This window comes from Diuraphis noxia, unplaced genomic scaffold (genome assembly GCF_037042655.1).
Source record: "Diuraphis noxia isolate RWA-SAM2 unplaced genomic scaffold, SU_Dnox_SAM2 contig0003, whole genome shotgun sequence".
NCBI classification, from domain to species: domain Eukaryota; kingdom Metazoa; phylum Arthropoda; class Insecta; order Hemiptera; family Aphididae; genus Diuraphis; species Diuraphis noxia.
The window spans coordinates 70,720,886-70,744,967 of NW_028301713.1; the positions used below are offsets into that span (position 1 = coordinate 70,720,886).

The 24,082-nt window shown below is 28.5% G+C and overlaps 1 pseudogene; it reads left to right on the top strand.

Annotated features, from left to right (window-relative positions):
* The first annotated feature begins 21,668 nt into the window (after positions 1–21,668).
* On the top strand, positions 21,669–23,036 carry LOC149057720 (uncharacterized; annotated as a pseudogene).
* The last annotated feature ends 1,046 nt before the right edge of the window (positions 23,037–24,082 follow it).

Here is a 24,082-nt window from a genome sequence, read left to right on the forward strand (position 1 = left end):
GCATAAATGTTATACCTTTGTTGTAATACATATTATATAACATAACTATTATGATACACTTCTACATAATATGGCTACATCATTACTTTTATTTTTGCGCATATAACGCATTATATACAGAGAGAATTAGCAAGCATGCCAATCACCCCCATTTTTGTTTTATGTATATCTATATGAATTTATTAAAATTCTGACTTTTTAAATTTGTAAATGTAGGTACTTATTTAATAACCATGTTTTTGAGTTCTTGAGATTTACTATTATAATACTTGAGGAAGGGGGGTGTCTTATATAAATACAAACTTCTGTTATTCAAATGAGAATCCCCCCCCCCCTTTTACTGCAAAATATTTAGTGAGGAATTTTTGTTGAAAATGTTGATGTAAGCACCTAATTCAAAATTCAAACAAGTAGTTTCTCAGTTATTAAAATACCTGTGCTATGGACAGTAGTCGTTAAAATGAGTTTTTATATAATATTAAACATAAAATATTTTTGGATTTAGAATTTATTATATTCTGAGTTTGAAAATGTTCAGAAAATTTATCGGTAAAATAATGTACAGTAGAAAAGGGCAGTTCTCATTTGATGAAAATAACAGAAATTTGTATTATCCACAGTAGCACAAATAATCTCAAGTACTTACCTATATTATGAAAATATAGCATTAATGTAAATTTAAAAATCTGATTTTTTAAAGTTGTATAGATAATACAAAAAAAAAGGTGATGATCATAATTGGTGAATCACTCTGTATGCATACACAAAGTGAACGCGTTTATATTAATATAGCGCACGTAGGGGATGTCCCCCGTTTACACATCACGCCATCACGGTAACCGTTTAATCTCGACGACCAGAGTGGTGTTTCGTCAAAACGAAATACGTTATTTTCCACCGAAGTTCTGTGAAATAGATGGTGTGTGTATGTGTAAAAGAAAGAGAGAGAGACAGTGTGAGATTGAGAGTGAGAGAGCAGTGAGAAAGAGAGGAATAGGGCGAAAAGAGGTGCACAGCCGGTATTATGGTAAAACGACGACGTCTTCTCGTTCATAAGGCTTGTTTACATTAGAGCGGAAAGTGCAATATTATATTATATCATATTTGCGTGCGAAATGTTATATGATGAGGAGGGGGGAAGTTGCCGATAAAATAAAATTGTATCCGTGCATTTCAATGAATGCGCGTGCACGTGTATACCGGAGCGAAAATATTATACACACCATTCCTCGGTGAGATTATATCGTGAAATCGATATACCGCGTGCTCGAAAGTTTTCGCTGCGAAGATACCTATACCTATATGTATAGGATATGAAATACATGTATTTGATACGGGCGCGAGCATAATTTCCACTCCAACACGATCACGATTTTCACGTGCCGCACAGATACTAATTTCAGGAAAAAATATAATATTTTCCTCGTCCAAGTGTATAGCGAGTGCATATCATTAACAACTATACCTTAGCGCACGCCATATTATGTACTTACAACATGTTATGAACAGTGCGCACAGTTCAAGGAAACGTGTAGTAACGAAACGATAAATACTTAAACCGGACAATTTTTGCGGAATAAAATGGTATTTCAGCGAGTAAAAGTGGAGTGAGGGGAGGTACCGAGATTCACACTGGTAAACAATTTCAAACTTTTCTATAGATTCAGAAAGGTACTCATTTTGTTTAAAAAGTTATTGTTCGAAAAGTTATATACTTATTTTTAAAATAATGACATAGATAAAAGAAATTTAAAGTTCCGAATAATAATAATAATATCCTATGCTATCTTCAGAATTGTTAAATTACTATTAGTACAGAGAGCAGACAAATATAAATTAATAATTTAACAAGCGATTTTGTAATGCGGTAATTTTTAGAATTTGCATTACAATCCTTCAGATATTTTAAATCTTATCTCGCAAGTATTAATGCATAAAATTAGAGTAAATTACGAAACCATAAGAATAGGAGTGATTGATATAAATTATTCTTAAATTTTAGTTTCAAATAACTTTGTAAAAAAACTTTTAAAACAACAATAACTGTTTAAAGAAAAAATGTCCGTCTGAATCTGCCAAAAAAACATTAAAAAAAGTATATCTCAAAATTCTTACCATATCTATAAAGTGTAAATTTAAATAGTAGCCCCTACGGTAATCGAATTGTAATATAAATAAAAAAAATTGTGTATTGGAAAACTAGAAAATGTCTACCTTTAACCATATCAAAGTAAAATTGAAATTTAGTATAGATTAAATTTCTACTAGACCCCTGATGACACTCTATATTTCAGATCAAAAGATTTTCCTAATATAAAAATTCTATTCAGAAATACACATATATTGTCCATCAGTCTAAATAGCAATGGACTAAAAAACTTAATTGTAAGACTAATACATTATTTTTTTCACTGATGATAAACTTAAATTCTAAGAAACTACTATGAATTTACTTTAAAAAATCCCTTTATAAACTATCTATTTATATAAAACCTTTTTTTCTTTCAAAAACACGAAAATTGGGAAACATTTAAAAACTTTTAAAATTAGAGTAGTTACTAGTCGGGATAAAAACTCTATGGACATGGAGTATGTGATTTATTATGTGCATGTACCGACCACCATTGATAAAAAAAATTTATTTATACTTATTCGTAAAAAAATGTACTTACAGATATTATGCTATACTATGCGTATTGCGTATACATTAATTGATAATACAACTCGACATGTATTCATTACATGTCATTTATTCATACTATTCATTGATATATATTATTTTTAAGTTATAAACATTAAGAATATTGAATTGGTAGTAAAAAAAAAAAAAATAATTCAATTGTTTGTTTCTAATTGAACACTGGTTTTTTTTTTCATGTTTGGTCAACAAAATAATGAACTTGCCGAAAATGGTTCGACCCAATCATAATAATAACATGTGGCTCAATACCTGGAGAAAAAGCAGCCGTGTAGCTGTCGTATAGGTATATATTATTATAACCAATGTACTATGTAGGTACCTGCTCAGTGAGCTGAGTTTCCGTCGGATTTCTTACCATCAGCTTCGTTACTGTTGCGTAGAAATGATATTGGGGAGAACATATTATCTGTAAGAGATGAGGAACGAGACTTCGATGGTAATATGTATTATTATAATAGTTGTCGTGTGCGCATTATATGTATCGTGTATAGACTATAGGTAGGTATGTAACCTACCTGCTTCAAGGACAGGGCGGAAGAATTATACGTAAAAATAACGATCCACCACTGCCGCAGTACCTTTCGGCGGAAATCGGTTTCCTAGCCCGTAGCGCGTGATCGCCGAACGATATTATTTTGTATCATATTATTATTATTATTACGTACAAAACTCGCGAGGGTTGTTATTTATTTATTTAATAGTGATTACGCCCGTGGGGGCAATAGAGAACAGGGTATTATGTTACACATTGATATACCTAAATACGTATTACATTATATGATACTATAATATGTCGATATTGGTACTGTACCATTAAAATATTTTGGTATAATATTATGGTGTACTATTACAAATTATGATACCTATATATATATATATTATTATCGAGTTAATGGATTTACTTAAATTTCCATTGTATTTAACTGTTTTTTTTTCTTCATAAAATTTCAAAAATATAGCCGAGTAATATGTACCTAAATTACTAAATGTACCTATGGTTCGAAAATTGTAAGATGTCACAATTTTGTTCGATTTCTGATTGTCATTTTGTTTTGTGTTTTAATAATAATAATGCTTTTAGTATATTTCGTACATATACCTCGTCAGGTGATTCGTCTTTTGCGATTAATAGTCCAATCTTATGAGAATATTATCGACCATTTTTTATACGTTATTTTTAAAAGCTACATTTTACTATTAAAAATGTATTATGCCTACGACGAAGACGCGAGTCGAATAAAATATAACTTAAAGATGCGAACATACAGTAATATTATATATTTATACAGCGATGGATCTATTTTGATTTTCGACGGATATAGAAGGACTTTGAAATAAATTTTTAAGCGAATCGTAACAGATAAAAGTTTAGAAAGTTTGAAATGTTTGCCATACTTATGTCTTTTGTCGGCAAGGGTACACAAGTTTAGAGATTGATGAATAGAGTGTTGTAATCGTGAGGTTGGCGGGGAACTTTAAGAATTTATAGGCAGCAAAACATCAGCTGGCGTGTACGATGAACATTCTCAATCGATTGAGAATCTGTTGAAGGGTCTCACTGAACAGATCCACACTCGGAGTAGACAGGTCTATAAACAGTAAAGAGAATCTCTGTATCAAATGTTCATGTTTAAACTTGGAATATGAAATACTTTCGCTGACGCACATCACGGGTTTCTGCGAGAAACGAAAACTCTGCAGCTGTAACAGAGTGTCAGTGTCTTGAGGTAACGGACAATATTATTGTTATTGTTATTATTATTATTATTATTATCATCGTGCAACGGCACGAGGATTCAACTTACTATTATGTAGGTACAACTACTGATTTATCGCGACGAGCGCAATATGGTCGAGAATTTCCGGTCTCGTGAGCGAATGCGTTTTGTTGGCAAGTCTGGGCCTACAACTATACAGAAACAACGATCAACGCACAAATCCAATCCGTTGGTAGGTGGGTGTGTGGGGGGGAGTATATACATACCTACGTCATGTTTTAAATAGACTTGGGTCGCTACGTGAAATTCTAGTCAGTTTTCGTAAAGCCGATAAAGTTTTATTACCGCGCCAGTAAAGCATAAATAAGCTCTCCGGCCGTGTTGGTATATATATATTAAATATACTGTTATGTATTTTCCGCTAATAATATTTGGATTCTATTAAACATATTTTAATAGGTATCTGTGCAGTGTGCATAATGTTTAATCACGATCGTCCACCAATTCAATCAGTATAATATAATATATATTATTAATATTATCGTGTCTTCTTTTGAACTACTGCGGCGTGTTGTCAATCTATTATGAATAAATACGATTTGGATCAACAGTGACTTTTCTAATTTATAAATGTTATGTTCGTGAGGATATCATACCATGCTGAAAATAAAGGTCACGTTTTCATATCTTATCCCGCAAGCTCTTCATGTATTAAATGAATATATTAAAAATGAAACGCCAGTCCGTTCGATCGTTTATGAAATATTATTTTCATATCAGTGCGCGTAAAATTCCAAAGAATTGATATATAATATATTCCTGTAGATTATTAAATTTACTATTACTGCATGGTCACGCTGATTATTTATTGATATAAAAATATCAATTCTACCGAGAAATTATATAATATTCAAGTTATAATATATAGCTTGCTCGCAATTGAACTTATTCCCTCTGTATTTAAAATTTCCGTTGATTTGATAAATAAGTTAATTATACTTTATAGTTTATACTGCTTATATAATAGTACATAAGAGTGTATTATGATTTAATTATTTAATTACGAAGGGTACGGTATTGTTATTTTATTACTTGTAATTCGTGTACAAAATTTGTTAGGAATAAATGAAAAATAAAAATATTGTTTTATTATATCGTTATCATCGATATTATAAGTAAACATATTTTAAATTTGTTTGTATTTTAATATAAATATTATAATATGGATAATAATGATTCGTTAGAAAACTACAAAAGTACAAAATATTAGTGCAGACGTGTATTAATAGTCGAATGTGTTTTTACCGATCATGGGTTTGAAACTTACGTAATTTAATACCTACCTATATATTATTATTATTACGCTTGCGTTCATTAAATGTCGACATTGAGAAGTTTTCAGTTGTTATCCGAGTAATTACTATGCTAGTCTGTACTACATACAACTATGTAGAATGTGTGCTACATAATATTATTTTGAACATACGTCCATATGTTATACCTTATTATGTTTCTAAACATTGGTATAGGTACCTAATATTATAATACGCATATCGATTGGAAGCTAAATCTATGTCAACGCGTTTAAGTGTTATTATACACGACACAGTAATATTTACCTGAATAAATCGTCATCCGAAAACGAACCACATGACTTTTGTTCTCGGTCTGGATGCACTATATCCACCACGCGTACCTATATTAATAGCGTACATGGTTGAGAAACACCCTACAAACGTAGTGGAGTAGGTATGATAATATCATAATATAAGTGAGTGGACTTGAAAACCTATTTCGCGGTTATCAAACTCGACACTTTTAAGGGTAGCTTACATTTCTTATTTGACAAGTCCTTATCCTCATTAAGTTGTCTCTTCTGCGAACAACAATACATTCTTTCAACAGATGTTTCGTCTCACAAGATCAGTATTTTTACTGGTTGAGCTCAATGTGAGTTGTATTTAGTTTTTCCGACATAACCATGAGACCCGACATTATAGTTTATCTATTTCTTGTTATTAAAATTATTATTTTAAAATGGTGCACTATATTATATGATATGACTAGCGAAAACCTAAATTATTATTATTATTTCTAAGACTTATTTAAATATTATTATCAAATTTCAAAATATTTGTTATTATTAAGAAGGCGTAATACATTGCAGCGTATTCTGTCTACGATCCGATTCGATGTGATGTTGCTCTGAGAAATCTCGTATTCGCAAAACGCAACATAGATTTTTTGTTTCATTCTCAAACACCCTGACCACCACTCTCTAAACGTTTGTACGGTACGCCTGGTTCACTCTGTACAACGACGCGTATGCGGAGGGTATACTGTGGCAGCGGTCGAGAAGTGTAACCCATATTGCTGTTGTACACACTCGTATAACAATAATTACAAATTACAATACGCATGGCACATGCATAAATCAGGTTGGCTGACAGTTTTCAACTAATACGTTACAATTATTATTATTATTAAAGTACGATTATTTATCGTTTGTAATCGGCGATGATTCCAGCCCTATCGGGCGTAAAATATCATACATTAATTATAACAGTTTATGGTAAAATGTACAAAAATTAATGTGACGTACCTAAATTTAAGTACTATTTAAGAGTTTATACTGATGGATAGTATGTGTGTTTTTTTTTTTATTTCACTCATATTCATTACATTTACTACTAATAAAAATAACATAATCACGTATATAGCGACAAATTTACCGACGTCAAAATACGAATAAACGAAGTCTTACATTGAGTATGTATATCAAGATAACAAGACTAAAATTACATCGTAGCAATAAGAAAATCCTAAGGGATGCCGACGCTTTTCAAGTTATTTAGGTTCAAAATATTAGCGACTTTACTGTATAATTATTAATTATTGTAAAACGCATAACATTATAGTAGTTATGTTTTTATATTATAATGTTTATTATGGCTAATAAAAAAGTATTAGAGTATTGATATATAAGTACTATATATAATATTATGTATATACTTATTATATAGGTACCTAATATTACATTATTATATACAGATATAACACTAAGTTTTAAAATTATGTAGACAATATTTCGGTTATATTTTTAAAACCCAAAATATCGGCTAATTGGCATTGCCACTCTGCTTTGTCACCTCGACGAAAAATTAGCCAATATGTATTTGAAGAAAAGAAGTGAACCAACATGAATAAGTTATTTCCAAGTTATAAAGTCTTAAAAGTTGAAAGTTAAAACTATATCACATATTTATATCAATAGCTACACTGCTATTAAATATGATAATATTAGTGTATTTTCCAAAAGAATAATTTTTTTTTAAAATTAGAAATAAACTATCTACACGAGTACACTGGTCCATAACTAATGTAAAATAAAATCATGTAGTAAGAGAATATAGAACGTGAGGCGTTGAAGAAGAAGCCACACACGATAATACTTAGCATGGTTGAGCATGCATATATTGTATAATACCTATTTATTTGTAAATTACTATCATTTTTTTTGTTTTGTTAAATTGATAAATAATACTTTTTTGATTATTATTTTTCTGGGAACCCATCGATATTTTTAAAATTCAGTGTCTATATTTTACTTGTTGATTCTATTACCTATATAATAGTTGTTGCTATATTATATTTTGTCGCAAAAAAACTATTGACGTTAACAGATGGGTGTGATAAAACGAATAGTTTTGAAAAAGTAAAAAAATGGATACGTGGTTGAGAACTTTTTATTTGAAATAATGAAAAAAAGACAGCTACGGCCGTGATAATAATACGTGAAGCTACAATAATTAGATGCGGATGAAGTTAACAAGTCCAGCTGGACTTTTGCAATATCCGGACGAAAACTCTCACCGGGTGATAATCATCAACTAGATTTTTTTAATGACATTTATTGTTCAAGGACATATGAAAACAATAAGCGCATTGTGTACTATGCGACGTTATCATTCTTTTTAAAATTTGTTTTTATTATTATGTTAGTACGATGCATAGAAAAACGCTCCACACACTGCACTTGCATGCACCATAATGTGAGTATACACAGAGTGTTAATATTCTGAAACTACTAAACAATAATTAGAACTAGCTTGGGGTTTTTTTTTTGAATGAAAACACATCCTGATTTCATAATATTTTATGAGGGAGAATATTTATATGAGCATTTCGACGTTTCAATGTTACAAGACATCTCTAAACTATTTACTATATAAATATATATTTTGGATGAGATGTGTGAAGCATCAACGAAGTAGAATACACGATAACAAAATTTTTGTGATATGCTTTTTAGCAACCCAGCTTTATTCAAAGAGCTGTTTACAGATATATTTAAATATTTCAGTTCACTTGGGTATTATTTATGCGCAATGCATCCACACAATTTATAGAGAAATGTAGAATTACAAAATAAGAGGAAAAATGGACACATCTAGCTATTAGACAGTGAATTAACATGACCCCTCTACATGTTACCTTACAACCATGCTGTATTACAATGGTTTTGTAACAGGTTTGTTTAATTTGGATCTCGTAACTTGTCTTGACGCACATAGTCAGAACAACATTGTGGGTGAATTAATTCGGATCCGTTTTCCTCAGTGTGGACTGATTACTGCGAGCGTGCTCGACATTTGGTAATTATTATACTTGGCTGCAGAGCAATCTTATCGGGACGGTTATGCAGATCATTCTATGGTGACTAATTATTTTTGATAGGTGTCAAAGAACTTTTGCAAGACTCGTGTTAAAAATACAGACAAGGAAAGAAAAATCGCATACATGAGAATACCACAATATAATATCAAGTGATATGACTCGCACCAAGCATTTAAACCACAAGCGGTGTCAATACAATAATATTGTCAAATATCAACTCGATGGTTCAATATTATCGTTACCTACTCTCTCTCCTCCTTCATAATTTCAGTAATCGTTCTTATGATATGTAGGTACCACAAATTTATAGGTATTGAAAAAAATATCTTAAGATCACATTAAGTTATACACGGATCATAGTGTTTCGGCACCATTTCAAAGAATATAATTTTTAATTTCAGCTGATAGTAGCCATAATCTACTAATGAACCGATAGCAACAGTTTTCTTATAACATTTTCCGTTTGCTCGATTAAAAGACAATTTGTACTAACGACACTCACCAGGATTAACGGAGATCGTTTGATATATTTTGATTCGTTAAAATCGGTACAGCGATTTACGTTTTAACAGGGAATACAGGGACATTATATTAATATCCAATATGTAAAATTACGCATAATATGTGAATTACTGTTAAACATATAACCCTTCTCCCTACCTTTGTGGCATGGAGGAAGGTAAAAAATTATCAAAGGTCTATTTGGCTTTTTTTTATTTCTTGAAAAACTTGGTCTTTTTTGAAAAACTTATATGCAAATAATATGGGTTTCTTGGTTTTCTGTTATTTTTTTGGATTACACAATGAAATTAACATACTGCAATGACAGACTTTTTAGAAAGCTCAAACACTTAAATTTGAATCTATATCATACGAAATAAAATAATAATAGGTAATTAATACATTTTTATAAATACTTTTTTATCAGAAATATAATATTATGTCTTATAATACAAAATATAATATAATCAATTTCCTAAATAGATTTTTAAGTTTCAACTTCTCATGCGAATTAATATTGCAATTAATGTAAGTGCAATGAATAATCATCCCAGAATTAATTCTTTATTCCTTATTTCTAATTTGTAGATTATTTATTTCTTTAACGTTTTAACATTAATCTAATCGTAAAATATTGAATTATAAACATGATTAATATTAGGTAAGTAAATATCTGACAAGATATAATACCATGAACATGTAGTGAATAATATATTAATTATTTAGTACCTATAAAATATATTGTTCTCGTGAAAAGATTAAAGGTCTCTTAATTAGGCAATAGATTCAAAATAATTTAACGCTGAACCTTGATTAACTCGAAAAAATGTACAAGGAACATGAAAGATTCATCACATACATGATGTTGTCCACTAATTTATATTGACTATGTTACTAAACTAGTAATTTATTCAAATAATCATAGTTATAAATACTTGTTTTTCTTCACATTTTTTCCTATTTAAGAAGAAAAGAGAACAACGCGAACGCACAATATAATAAGTTTGCAGATATCGATAAGACAGCGTGCATAATTTGACACATAACTTTGGGTCGAATTCTATTGTACACTAACCAAGTTTGACTTAGATATAACGCACTACTACTTACTGTTACGTTTTATTTAAATGCAATCATCGATAAACATAAAAGAAAATTAAAGATATTGGGAAATGTAAATTAAATTTATAAGGCTTCAAAGCCATTTAAAAGGATTTTGAATGTCGTGAAAGCTAATCCTGTATGATATATAAAACACAATTATCCTCAATTTGACATTTCGTAAACGCACTAAAACGAAATATTAAACTTAAAGTCGTTTAATTTGATATCAGATTTACGTCTTCCGATGTCATTCGACATTCACTTTCTTGGAGACAATAATAACAACACTCCAAAAATCTCAAACTAGTTTTGTGTACCTACATAAATTTACTTGTATTACACAATTTTAAAACGTGTTAAAAAAATGATATTACCTACACGTATCATAATGTATTATAAGTAAACTATTATTTACGAATTTATTTATCATAGATAATTCGACAAAACGAATATGTAAATTAAGAGATGATTTTATTGTTAAACGTGTGTCAAGTATAATAGTCTGCACAATAGAGCTATTTTTATATTCTAGAATTCAAATTACAAAAAGAAAAACAAATTTTACAAGATAACAATAAAAAATATATTATTCTAACAGTTATTTACTTTTTAGTAAAATGTATTGTATTTGGTTTTAAGTTACTCAGTGTGGGTAAGTGGCCAAATACAGTGTAATATTATGTTAAGAATAAACAAAAAATACTCGCGTTATGAGTCCATGGATAGGTGACCTGGTCTAACCAGGGGTCACTGATCACTTGGGATTTTCGGCGATGGGTAATGCATATGCTATTATATGTATATATTATATATTTATGTTTATAATATTTTTTGTTATTCATTAGGTAAAATAATACGTAAATATAAAGTAATAATTTATTATTGTATTATAATAATTATAAATATCGGTAAAAAAAATCAGTAGATACCTATAACGTATAAGTATACTATAGACATAATAAAATTATAATTTATTAATAATTTTTTTGTTTTGATTTTGCCATTATATCCAACACACTTTTCGGTAAAACTAATATAACGGATAAAAGAGTCAGCCTTGTTAAACGATCATTTCCAATTTGATTTAGAAATCGCGTTTTTACTCTTTTTAAAGTTGAAAATGATCGTTCACCTTTAGTGGTTGATTATATTATGTATTTATATAATTATATGTGTGCTAATCATATTATATACCATCCATATATAATGATATGCCTACTATAATTTGGTAATTTTCCTATACCATATAATTAACTATTTTAAGTATACGATTACTAAAGAATAATATCATTATAAAAACACTGGCTTTTTCGTTTCACCCAGATTCTAAAAAAAAGGTTGTCAATGACATTTCGTGGGTGGGGGTGAAAGAGTCCGGACCCCATGAAACTTCTCCAACGAGTACAATACAAATAACAATTTACTATTTGAAATATCATCATTCATGTCATGATAATATTATATACCTATAACATTAAAAGTACAGGAACTAGGAACTACTAATATAATGAAACCCATTAGTAAATAGTCTTGTACATTAATATAATATGTCACTACGTGTTTCATATAAATATAGTTGTACAACATAATATTGAGACATCATGACATTATAATATTGTTATTACCACAATCATTTCAATTTGTATATGTCATAGGACAACAACTCTGAAAAGTGGTACTTATTGTGACGGTTTGATTGTTATTCACATTTGGCTGCCGACGGAGGAAGTGCACAAACCTTGGGTTTTGTTCTTGTGGACATTCCGTCGGTTTCAGATAAACTATGGCGTGTGTACTCAGGTACACGGTGTGTGAATCCAACGGCGATGGCATTAAAGTTAATTGATACAAAAAGATCATTACGTCGTGGGTTATAATAATCATTTTCATAACCCGAGGACAATGCCAGTCCTGTGGAAATTACTTATATAATAGATGCTTATTAGTAATCGTTAATCGGAAGTATGTTCTGCAAAAATGATATCAGTTTACGCGAAATTTACTAGTGAAGCGTAGCGAAACTAGTCAAACGGTGGTAAGTTAGTTTGATTTATTTTTCAGACAATGGTTTAATTACAAAAATAAGCAAATTGTAGGTATATATATGGCGTTATCTGAATGATCAAATTCCACGTAATATGAAATGTTGGGTTCATAGTATTGTTCGTCGAAAATACGAATAGACAATCTTGAACAAAAAGTCAGTTATTTTGCGATTTGAGATGGCTTCGGACAAGAACTGAAAAAATATGTTGTTTTTTATTCCAGTTTAACATTAAATAAGTGAATTAGTGACGATGAGTTGTGCGCATCTAACTACGAGCACGGTGTACTGTTATTTTGAATTCATCTTTATTATTTTACCTGATAATTAAATTTTTTTTTCATCGTCATTAGGTATCATGATTCTTGATTATAGTAATAGTTAGATAATAGTGTGTTAGTTAAAACAGCATTCCTCAGAAATTTGGTTGTATTGAGTTTATTTATTTTGATAATAACGTATTACTTGATAATAATAGAACGGATGTCTATGAAACTATTGCACATTAATAAAATAAAATACATGATTATAAATATCACAATAAAATATTATAATATTTTCGTTACTTTTACGAGGAAACCACAACAGTTAACACTGTCATCACATTAATAACTTACTTGTGAATCAAATCGGACATTGGACGGCTTGTTGGTGCTTAATTTACGGTAAAATACGATTGCGCGCATTTTACCTTTTTCATAATACGATTGCGCGCGTTTTAATGGGACAATAGAACATACATTTTGGGTAAGATATATGTACGATTGCTCGTAAAACTTCATGCGATGTTGCCAAACTAGGCATAATTAAATTTAGTGGTAGTATAAAAAAAAAAAAATTGAAGGTAATTTAATTTTGCTTGATCTAAGAGTTTTTAATAATAATTTAGTCAAAATTCATACAGATTCAATGCAATTAAGAATAAAATAGACGAACAAATCATAAAATGCATATAAATGTGTAATTCGATTTGTTAGTATAGTAGCTGAACACATTTTTCTGGTGCATCTCCATTTCATCAAATTATCTTTTCGTTTATTAATTAAACGATATTTAAATTCTTTTACCACGAGTAACGTTTTTTTTCTTTCGGACAAAATCACACGTACTTCGTTTACTGGTTCCATGATGATGAATGATATTATTACAGCAGATATTAGTAGGCAACTCAACTACATACATATGAGTATATGGTGGGAATTCAAAATTACGATAAAAGATGAGATAATCAGATAAATACGACAATAATTATCTTAGAATTTGTATCATCGAATTATTAAATTTGGCAATATTGCACGATTGTGTAATCGTATTTAACACGCGGAATCGTAAACCAAAAGGGTACGCGCGCAATAGTAATGTGCGCAATCGTATTCTACCCTTAATTTGTACATTTTAATGCTTTTATTTTTTTCTTCACAAATACCACTTTTTTACATGCTTTTCTTTAACTCACAATGTTTCATTCATTTCTGTTGTCATCAAATCTTGCGAGTTCAATTTAAATCACTTTTACATGGCCTAGGAGGCTCAAATTTTGTATGGAGGTCTAGGGCCGGTGACAATACATGACCCCCCGTTGTCAATCCTTGACTTGGACAACCAGGTCACCGATGACGGGTGTACCTGGAGGTCATCTCCAGAGTGCAAAAAAAAAACACAAACTCCGAGTTTCCTCTTTGACTGGTTAGGTCCTAGTGGCCTCCCGAACCTAAATCCAGCAAAAAAACAAAATCAAAAATGGAGAGGAGAGGGTGCCTCCGTTCTCTAAAGCGGAAAACTATAGGTTAGGTTAGGTCACTAAGGAAGTGTTCCTACTTGGTCCAAGGTCTTTAACTTGAATTCCCGCCAAGTTATACTTAACTCAAAATGTGGGGGTGGGGGCTTTGGTTCCCTAATGGTGGAAATTCATCTGGTGCCTTAAAAACTGAGATCCCCCTCGGTCCGGGGTATACTATGCATATTAGAATGTACCGTAAATAAAAAAAAATTATGCTTTCAAAAAATCCTTTGTTTCTAATTTATTGTATCTAATCACTAAAAAGTAGAAAATAAAAAATTTTTTTTTAAAAACATGCTTTTCTTAATACTACTTAATACATGAACTAAAAAGTTGAAAATAAACTTACTTAGAGTTTAAAAGAATAAAGTTAAATAGGATTCTTAATTATTATTATTTATATTTTTATAACATAGGTATGTACATTTTAGGAACAGTATGCACTATTACTATAATTTTATTCCCTATCTACATGTATTATTTTAGTATCGTGAACTGATACCTAAAGTCATGACTAGACTAGAAATTTAATGCACTAAAAATTTGCTTTTACGCCTTAAAATGCATCTATAAAATGCCTATATATCTTTTTGTTTTGAAGAAGTTTTGAACCAAAATAAATTTTTTATTTATTATTTAAAAAAAGTTCTGCAGAACTGTACATTTTCAAGTCTTCTTAGGACCTAAAATATAAAAAAATAATTATTCTCATTTAATTTACAGTTGATAATTTTGAAGTCGTATAATATATTGGACCCGTTTGGAGAGTAAGAAATACAAATTGTTTGATTGGGTCAAAACTTTATTAATAACTAGTCAGAGCTAGAAATACAAAATCTCAGCTTTATTAATAAAATTATTTATCATGCACTAATATAAAATATTAACTTTAGGTACAAAAAAAAAAAAAAATAAATACAAAATCAAAGACTCTATCAAAAGAAGGAATTATAATTTTCCTTAAAATCTAACAACTAATTACGAGCGGAAAAATAGGTTTGGTGACTTATGATTTTTCAGTAACCGACAAAAATGTTAATAAACAAAATGTAATTTTTTCAAGACTTATAATTGGTTTTATTAGAATATTCAGTATCAAAATGTAATAATTAGTAGCGAAAACAACAAAGTTTATGTTAATGTGCTTATCAAATAAATATATTAAGCAAACACGATACAAAATTTTTAATGTATTTAGATATAAATTATCAAATTCAAAAGTTTGATAATATTACAGATGCCGAATGAATACAAGACGTAATAATCAGCCTTATAATCAACAAATAAAAAGTTAAAATCACGCTCATAATTATCTTTAAATGATTCTTTCTTGCCAAAAATAATATTCCACTGAATAACTTTTCTATGGATACAGTTAAAATGACAAATTCTGCACTCATATTGTTAATTTAATATTTTTTTCGATGTGCACAAAACCCCATTGTGGTCACGTCATTATAATACTGTGTACTTATTTGATAAAATAGAAAAAACCTACGAAACTGATAATTTTAAACCTTACACATTAGTGTTGATCTTTCGTATATTATGACAACTGGCCAGAAGTTTATTTAGGTACGCTGTATGGATTGAAGCTCAATCGTATCGAATTTTATAATTTATAAATATTTAATATTAGTTTGAAAATTCAAACAACGAATATATAAGCCATGTTGAACTGTTTTTAAAACTTTTAATTTATAATATATTATGTTTTATCGTAGTTAGCCATACAAAAACATGAAATTATTACATTTTTTTTAAAAATTTATTATAAGATGTTTTTAGCCTAAGCTATCATAATATATGGATATTATGTACAGATTTTTTTTGGCTATTTTAATATGATAAAGAAATTATTAGGTGTTTATACAAAAGGAGATAATATTAATTATGAAATTATTTTCAAACATTCACACTTGTATAATATGATAATATAATTGAAAATATTATACTTAATGATAATAATGTAATATAAATTGTATATACCCATATGTTTTATGTGCATATTATTATTATGTATTATGTGAATTAAAATACTACGAAATTGTATTATGAATATTTTAAATCATAACATAAAAAGTCATGGCCAGGTATTGAAATTATCGAGTGTATATTAATATAATTACATTTTTATGTAGGTACTGCCAATTCAAAAGTCACTTTTAATGCTTCAATTAAATGTCTTTGTTTGATTTCAAAATCAAGTTTTTATGGTTTTGTAATTCTTTTTAATTTTAATTTTTACTGTTTAGTTATATTGTTTAATATTGAATAACAATATTGTTCATTAATTAAAAAATTAAACAAACATGAAAAAAAAGTATAATATATTATATTTGTCTTATTTTCAATAATTCAGTTCAACCCCAAAAAGGCCTCATTATTTATAAGTCGATGCATAGTTGTTGAATGAACATTTAAAAAAAATCTGTTTGTTTTTTATATTATTATTATTCTATAGTAATTCAAAATTCAGTGAAGTGTGTTGATGGTTTTTCTTATGTGGCATTGACCTTACAAAAAAAATATATTAATTTTCACGGCCATTATGCATAACTAATTGATTATGAATAATTTCTATGAATTGGTCAACATAAAAATGCAGGTAATTCTTTTTAAAGTGCTAAATTAATTTTGTTTTGCAAAAATCAAAATTTTTATTTTATATTTGTCAAAATTTCCAAACTTTTTTTGAGGCATCGACCACTGTTCTTAGCTTGAACTACTAAAACAGAATCGTTTATAATTTTATATAAAGGTTATGAATTAAAACTAGGTGCTCTTACAAATCTAAACATTAATTTAGTTTTTATATTTTGGCATGATAATTAGTCTACTTTTATACAACACCAGTATCTTACGATGATTTTTTGCTTCAAAAACAGAAAAAAAAGAGAGAAAGTAAACAATGTAATATTAGTATAATTAGAATATGTAATTAGGTAGTCTTATTTTAGTCAATAATACACTTAAAATACGAGTGTTTAATAACAAGAATTCGATTCTCAACCATTTGTAAATTTTTTTAGTGTTTTCATTATTTTTCTTTTTAAAGTGATGCAAAAACACATCAATGTGTGTGCAAATCAAAAAAAAAATCCTTTGCAGTAAATAGTAATCGTTACTTCCAGTGCTTATTCGTCAATGATATTATAATAATAATTGTGATCGGAAACAATTCGGAAATTGTATCCAACAAAAGAATAATAATGTTGACGAAAAAATTTAAAATACTAATAATAATAAAAAGGTTCACATTTTATAAAAAAAAATAAATCAGTCTTTGAACAAAGATTGGAGTTTATTATCTCTGAAAACCTTTCACAATTTCGACTAAAGAAAAAAATAAACGATTCAAATATAATTTAAATATTTTTATTTTGGTTCTAAATAACTCAAACACCATCGCAATGATTGTATTAAGAATATTATTTTAATATTTCAGAAAAGCAATTAAGAATATTTTGCATTTATAAAATTGGAACCATCTGGTAATACAGTAGGTGAATATAAGGTTTATAATATAATGATTTTGATTCGCATGTATTATTGGTTTCACCATGTTCAGATATTATAATTTATATAATATAATTTTTTCTGTGAGGATGAAGTGTTAAAAAATGTAACACCTTTTTAAATCTCAAAATCGAGTAAAGGTATGAAACGTAGTTTTGTGATTTTCTAATTTTTTATATCACTAATTTTAAGTGAAAACAGAATCTTTTTACCTCGAATGATATCAAGCGCCGAAGTGAACGAAATTATAGGGTGACTGTCATTTATATCCTTGTATCTAGCTACATTTTTACATATGATATATTTTATTTTATAAAAACAACTTATAGTCAAAACAATATAATACGTAAAGAATTATATGATTATTAATATAAAAAAAAACTGTGTAGCTTAAAAATAATCTATTTATGCTTACTAATTAGTTATAAACGACGATTGTACACTTAGATGGATGTCCGGGAACATGTAAATAAAAAGGTGATCCAAATTAGTGCCAACTTACACTGATTATTTTGAAGAGTCCTAACTTTTTTTAAATAATATTTTTGAATAATTTTTCGCTATCGCGAAACAACAGTATTTATTTTTGAATTATTATATTTTTGATTTCATATTTCGAAACAAAATATATTTGAGAGTACTTAAATGCATAAAATTAAGTGTCTAGCGAGTAGTTAATTGGTTACTTTTAAGTATTAAGTATAAAGTGTATATGAACTAACATTTTGAAGCGTATCTACCTCTGTTATACTTAACTTTACTCATCTAAAATTTAAGTAAATATAAATTATAATGTATGAACTACTAATTCACTCATTAGAATTTTGATTTTTATGTATCTAAGTACATTGAAAAATATTCTGATTTAAAATATAAAATTAAAAATGTTGTCATTAAAAAAAAATGAAAACATAATGAATGATATCAATAAAATTAGTAAAAATATAATTTAAAAAAAATAATAACTCTTCTAAATGATGATTATTGACACTTCAATAGCTCACATTAAATAATGCAATGGATGGAGCTTAAAATTCAAATACTTAATAAAACAGAAATTATTACATAATATAATATTCGTCCAAATCTAATTCTGGAATATTTAGCCTCTTTAAAACAATATAACATACAGAAAATGTATGTTTTTACTCGCTTGAGTTTTATTTAAATTTACTAAGCAAATAAAAATGTATTAACGGGTTTACTTACACCCTGCAGACTACAGTAATAAATTTTCGGATAAGTATAATTAATTTATCGGTATAATGTTTGTTTGTTCTTTGCTTTATTAGTATTCATTTCGAATAGGCAAAAGCGCACCTCTAATAAACGTGGAAATACGTAAATTCAGTGGTTCCTAACTGGTGGCCCGTAGACTCATCTCTAGACTAGTGGTCTGTGAACTTATTTCAAGTGGTCAAAACATTTTTTTTTTTATAATTATGCCTAGTATTGGGTTGGAAACCACCGCGTTAAAGTATTGTAGGTGAGGTAATTTCAAACTATGACCTAAATATAAACTATGGAAAGGAATTTTCTCCAAATCATTTATGCACAGACCCTATAACTTTGAAAATGATATATTACAGTAGACCTGATAAATAACGTACTTTATTATCATAAAACAATAATAGTATGGAAATGACACACGATAAGTAGATCCAATTTTTTTTTTATCCTTTATCTGATTGGCTTTAATATGTTTGGCCAAGTCACGAAATTGTATACCTAGCATGGTCGCTTTATTTGAAAAAATCACACTGTGTCGATATTATTGTATTCTGTGAGTTTTTAATTAATCATTAATTTTTAATATTATATATGCTTTTAATTTAAACTCAACATCCTCTACCAAAAGCTACGTTTATTGTAAAGATAGCGAAATATTTCATTTTTTTTTTCAATTTGTTAACTACACTGATTAAAAGTAAATAAAAAAAAAAAAATTTGAAATTGTTTAAAAATGCGATAAGAGTTTTATAACAATTGAAATATTTTGTACATTTGAAGTAGGAATTATATTACATTGATTATTTATTTATTACGGTGTTATGACAATTTGTTCTTATTGAATAATCATAATCATAATATTACCTACCTGAAAGATTTTATCATTAAGCTGCTGAGTATTCATTTGTATTCCAACACAATAATGTAATATAATAAACAAATCACGGTCACTACGCCTAGAGTTTCTTAAAAAGCCGAATGACTATAGTAAAACAATTGAGTTTTTATGTTAAGTAAAAATTATCTATATGCTGTAGCCTGTAAGTAGGTATATTGCTGATGTAGTATCACTGGGCACCCTCTTCACTCACGTCATCAAGCCTTGTTAAAAAAAAAACCATCAAAATTACTTATTGTATATATATTTACAGATTGTATATTTTCTTTTCTAATAAAAAAAAAAAAAAAAAAAAAAAAAAAGTAGGTATATTATTTATCATTATAATATTATTAATTGTTGGATGTACAAATAGTGTTAATTTTTTTAAGAACATCTATCGTGACTATTTACTATGTAGTTTTGCATTGAATTTGAAATATATTTTGCATAGCAGTGGAGTTGAATGGCTAAGACATGAGACTTTTTTTAATATTTTTATTTTATTATTTGATCATTTACATGATCGGCGTTTTTTTTTAAGCCCTATGAAAAATGTCAAAACTGCGATACAATAACAGATAAAAATCATAAAAATTCTATATCCTACTGCACGTCTTGGTGATTAGGTACTAATTTGGGAAATGTAAATTTTTAGAAATTTCTTTCAATGTCCAGAATCCAATAATATTTTTAAACAAATTTTAAATAATATGTACTTTAACTATACTGAACTTTTAATAAATTCTTTAAATAGAAAATAATTTATCAATTATTGGAATTACATAAACTCTATATCTAAATTTATAATTATCGATTATCTGTAAAAATATCCTTTGAATGTAATTCTAATTATTGAAATTTCATGCTAACAACATTGATTTAATATTGGATATCTATAATATAAAAATGAATCGCAAAATGTGTTGGTAAGCGCATAACTCAACAACGCCTGGACCAATTTGGCCAGTTTTTTTTTTTTTTTTATGTTCATTGAAGTCCAAGGATGGTTTTACAGCGAGAAAAAATCGAATAATTTCTGGGAAGACCCTAAAAACAGCCCTTTTCTTTTTAAAAACAGCCCTTACTATAATATGAATAATATAATATTGATCGTCTCCATGGCAATGTAATCACTGATCAAGAACATCATCTATGGTGGTCGATTATTTGTGAGCTCTCAGAGCTCTCTGTTAATGAACGATTAAAATTATAATGATTTGATAGATGAACAATTTACAATGCCATTACATTTTTTATTCATTATTCGTGTATGTATATTATTTAAAGACGTACATTTTTACTAAAAAAATTGAAAATTGAAACATCAACAAACTGTCAATATTTTGTAAGTGTTGTTTTTCTTGGATTTTCCGTTACCTACTCCACTGCGTTTGCTTTTGTCAACTGATACACGAATTAAATTCGTATACCTATCGTGTTTTGTGCAGAGTGTTAAGTTACCTATGAATTATGATCATTAATTATTGCATGTGACACAATAATTTATATTTGATATGCCTCCTATACGACGAAGAAAAACCCGAAATGCTACAAACCAAGGTAATTACCGATCTAACCAAAGTACACAAGAATGTGATGACCGAAATTAACGTGAAAGAATTCGATCGAATATCACAAACGCGTGAAGCGCGAGCGCGGCGACATTCAACTAATAATCGCGCAAGTTTGAATCGAGCTGCTTTCAGTTACGATGTGCCAATTGACTACAGTAACTACCACTGTGTTGTTATTGGTTCTATGAACTCGGTTTGCTCATATTGTAAGGATTTGAAATACAAAAACGAAGCAAATGGATTGTGTTGCGCAAATAGTAAAGTGAAATTGATACCATTGGATCCACCACCAGAGCCATTGTAATCATTGGTTTCAGCCTTCAGGAATAGGAACAGATTCCATACACTTTTTAACAAATATCCAACAATATAACAATTGCTTTCAAATGACTTCATTTGGGGCACGGGCAACAAATGTAGTTCGGGAAAATGTTATGCCAACCTTCAAGGTATGTATTACAGCAGTAAATCATAATTATTTTAGCGAACAATATTTTCTGTCACCTAAGAAGACGTGTCACTTAGTCATCATTTTAGTTGGTGATTCAGTTTTAGTGACACTTTTATTATTTTGAAACCCAATATAATTATTTGATGATTCAAATATTCATCGATTTTTAAATTTTTTCGTCGATTCGTCTCAAAATATACATAAAATTGTATTTATAGTAATTCAAATATACATAAATTTTAAAATTTTTTAGTCGATTCGTCTCGAAATGTACATGAAATTGTATTTATTAAATTTAGTTACAAATAAATATTACATATTGAGGTACTTAAAACTTAAGCATATTAAATATTATTTGGTGATTCACATTAGGAGACAGATATAATTTTTAAGAACAAATATTATTTAAGTTTGATCACTGACAATCCATAAATTTATACGCCACATTGCTTATTTATTTTATTTTATTTTATAGTGTTTGGTACAAACATAATATTTTTTTTAATTTACAGATGCAAGGCCAAATGTATCACAGAACAGGTTCACTGTTACCAGTGTCAGATAGCAACTACAAATTCCTGCAAATTTATTTTATGGGCAATTCACCACAAGAAATTGATCTGCGTTTGCACATAACAATTTCATAACAATTTATTAAAGAGGTCTATGTAGAACAATTACAAACTTTATTTCATGAATACAATCAATTGATTATATTGTATTATATTATGCTTATATATGTTTTATTTAATTATTTTTTATTCACACCGCCCTATCACCAGTGTGACGGTTCTGTTCAGGAGAATTTTTTGCCCCGACAGGACGAGTACGGTGACGGAGAGGTGATACAAATTTAATTAAATAACAAATAACAAATAACAAATAAAATTGAATAAAGTTTGAGTCATATGGAGATGGTACATTTAACGGGCAACGAAGTGCACGGGATCAGCTAGTTATTAAATATTAATTAGAATGTAGGCATCCCGACCTACACTAATTAAAAAAAAATAAAAACTCCCTCCCCCAAGTTAGAGGGCATCAACACTGGTGGGCTTCCCTACTCACGTCACTCACGTTATGTTATTTATTATTTATCAAATTTACTTATTGTATGTTCAAATATTACAGATTGTAAATATTCTATTTTATCTAATAAAAAAAGAAGGTACAAAAATTGTTACATATATATGTATAGTAGGAACTAGTCACTAAGTAAAATATTGTGTAGGTACCTATCATATTTGTCGAAACTACAAATTTATGTTCAATATAATTCAATGAAAAGTGTCGCGTATAGGTACCTATTGATGTCTGTCGTCGCCAATCAAAGTTAAGATATTGATTTTATACATAAGTTCATAAAAACCATTATAAAAGCCTATATTCTATAATTGTATACTATTGGAGTAGACTATCCAGCTCACGATAACGGCAATTTATGTTTTTTTTTTAGAATCGAAGTTATTATAGCTTTACAGTTTTCCAAGTGCAATCGTGTTCAATAGATTTATATTGACAATAATAATAATAAAATATTAATAATAATAACAATAATATTAATAATGATAATAACTACAAGTATTGCCCATTGATCAAAGTTCTACCATAAAAACCATTTTAATTTTAAAACCAAAAGTAAACACGCTCTAAAATATAACATTTCTTATAGCACACGCACTTTGGGATCAGTGTTTGTGCTTATTCCCATTTTATTCGGAAAAATAAGTATTATGTGTTTTAGTTTTAGAGTCTATAAAAGCTACAATCATTCGATTATTGTCTTTTTATGTGCATTTGAATAACGAACAATAATTACCCAACTATTATTTTCTTTTATTATACAGGTTATTACATGAAAAAAAAGTATGTTACTTAAACGTACTTTAAATATTGTGAAAAT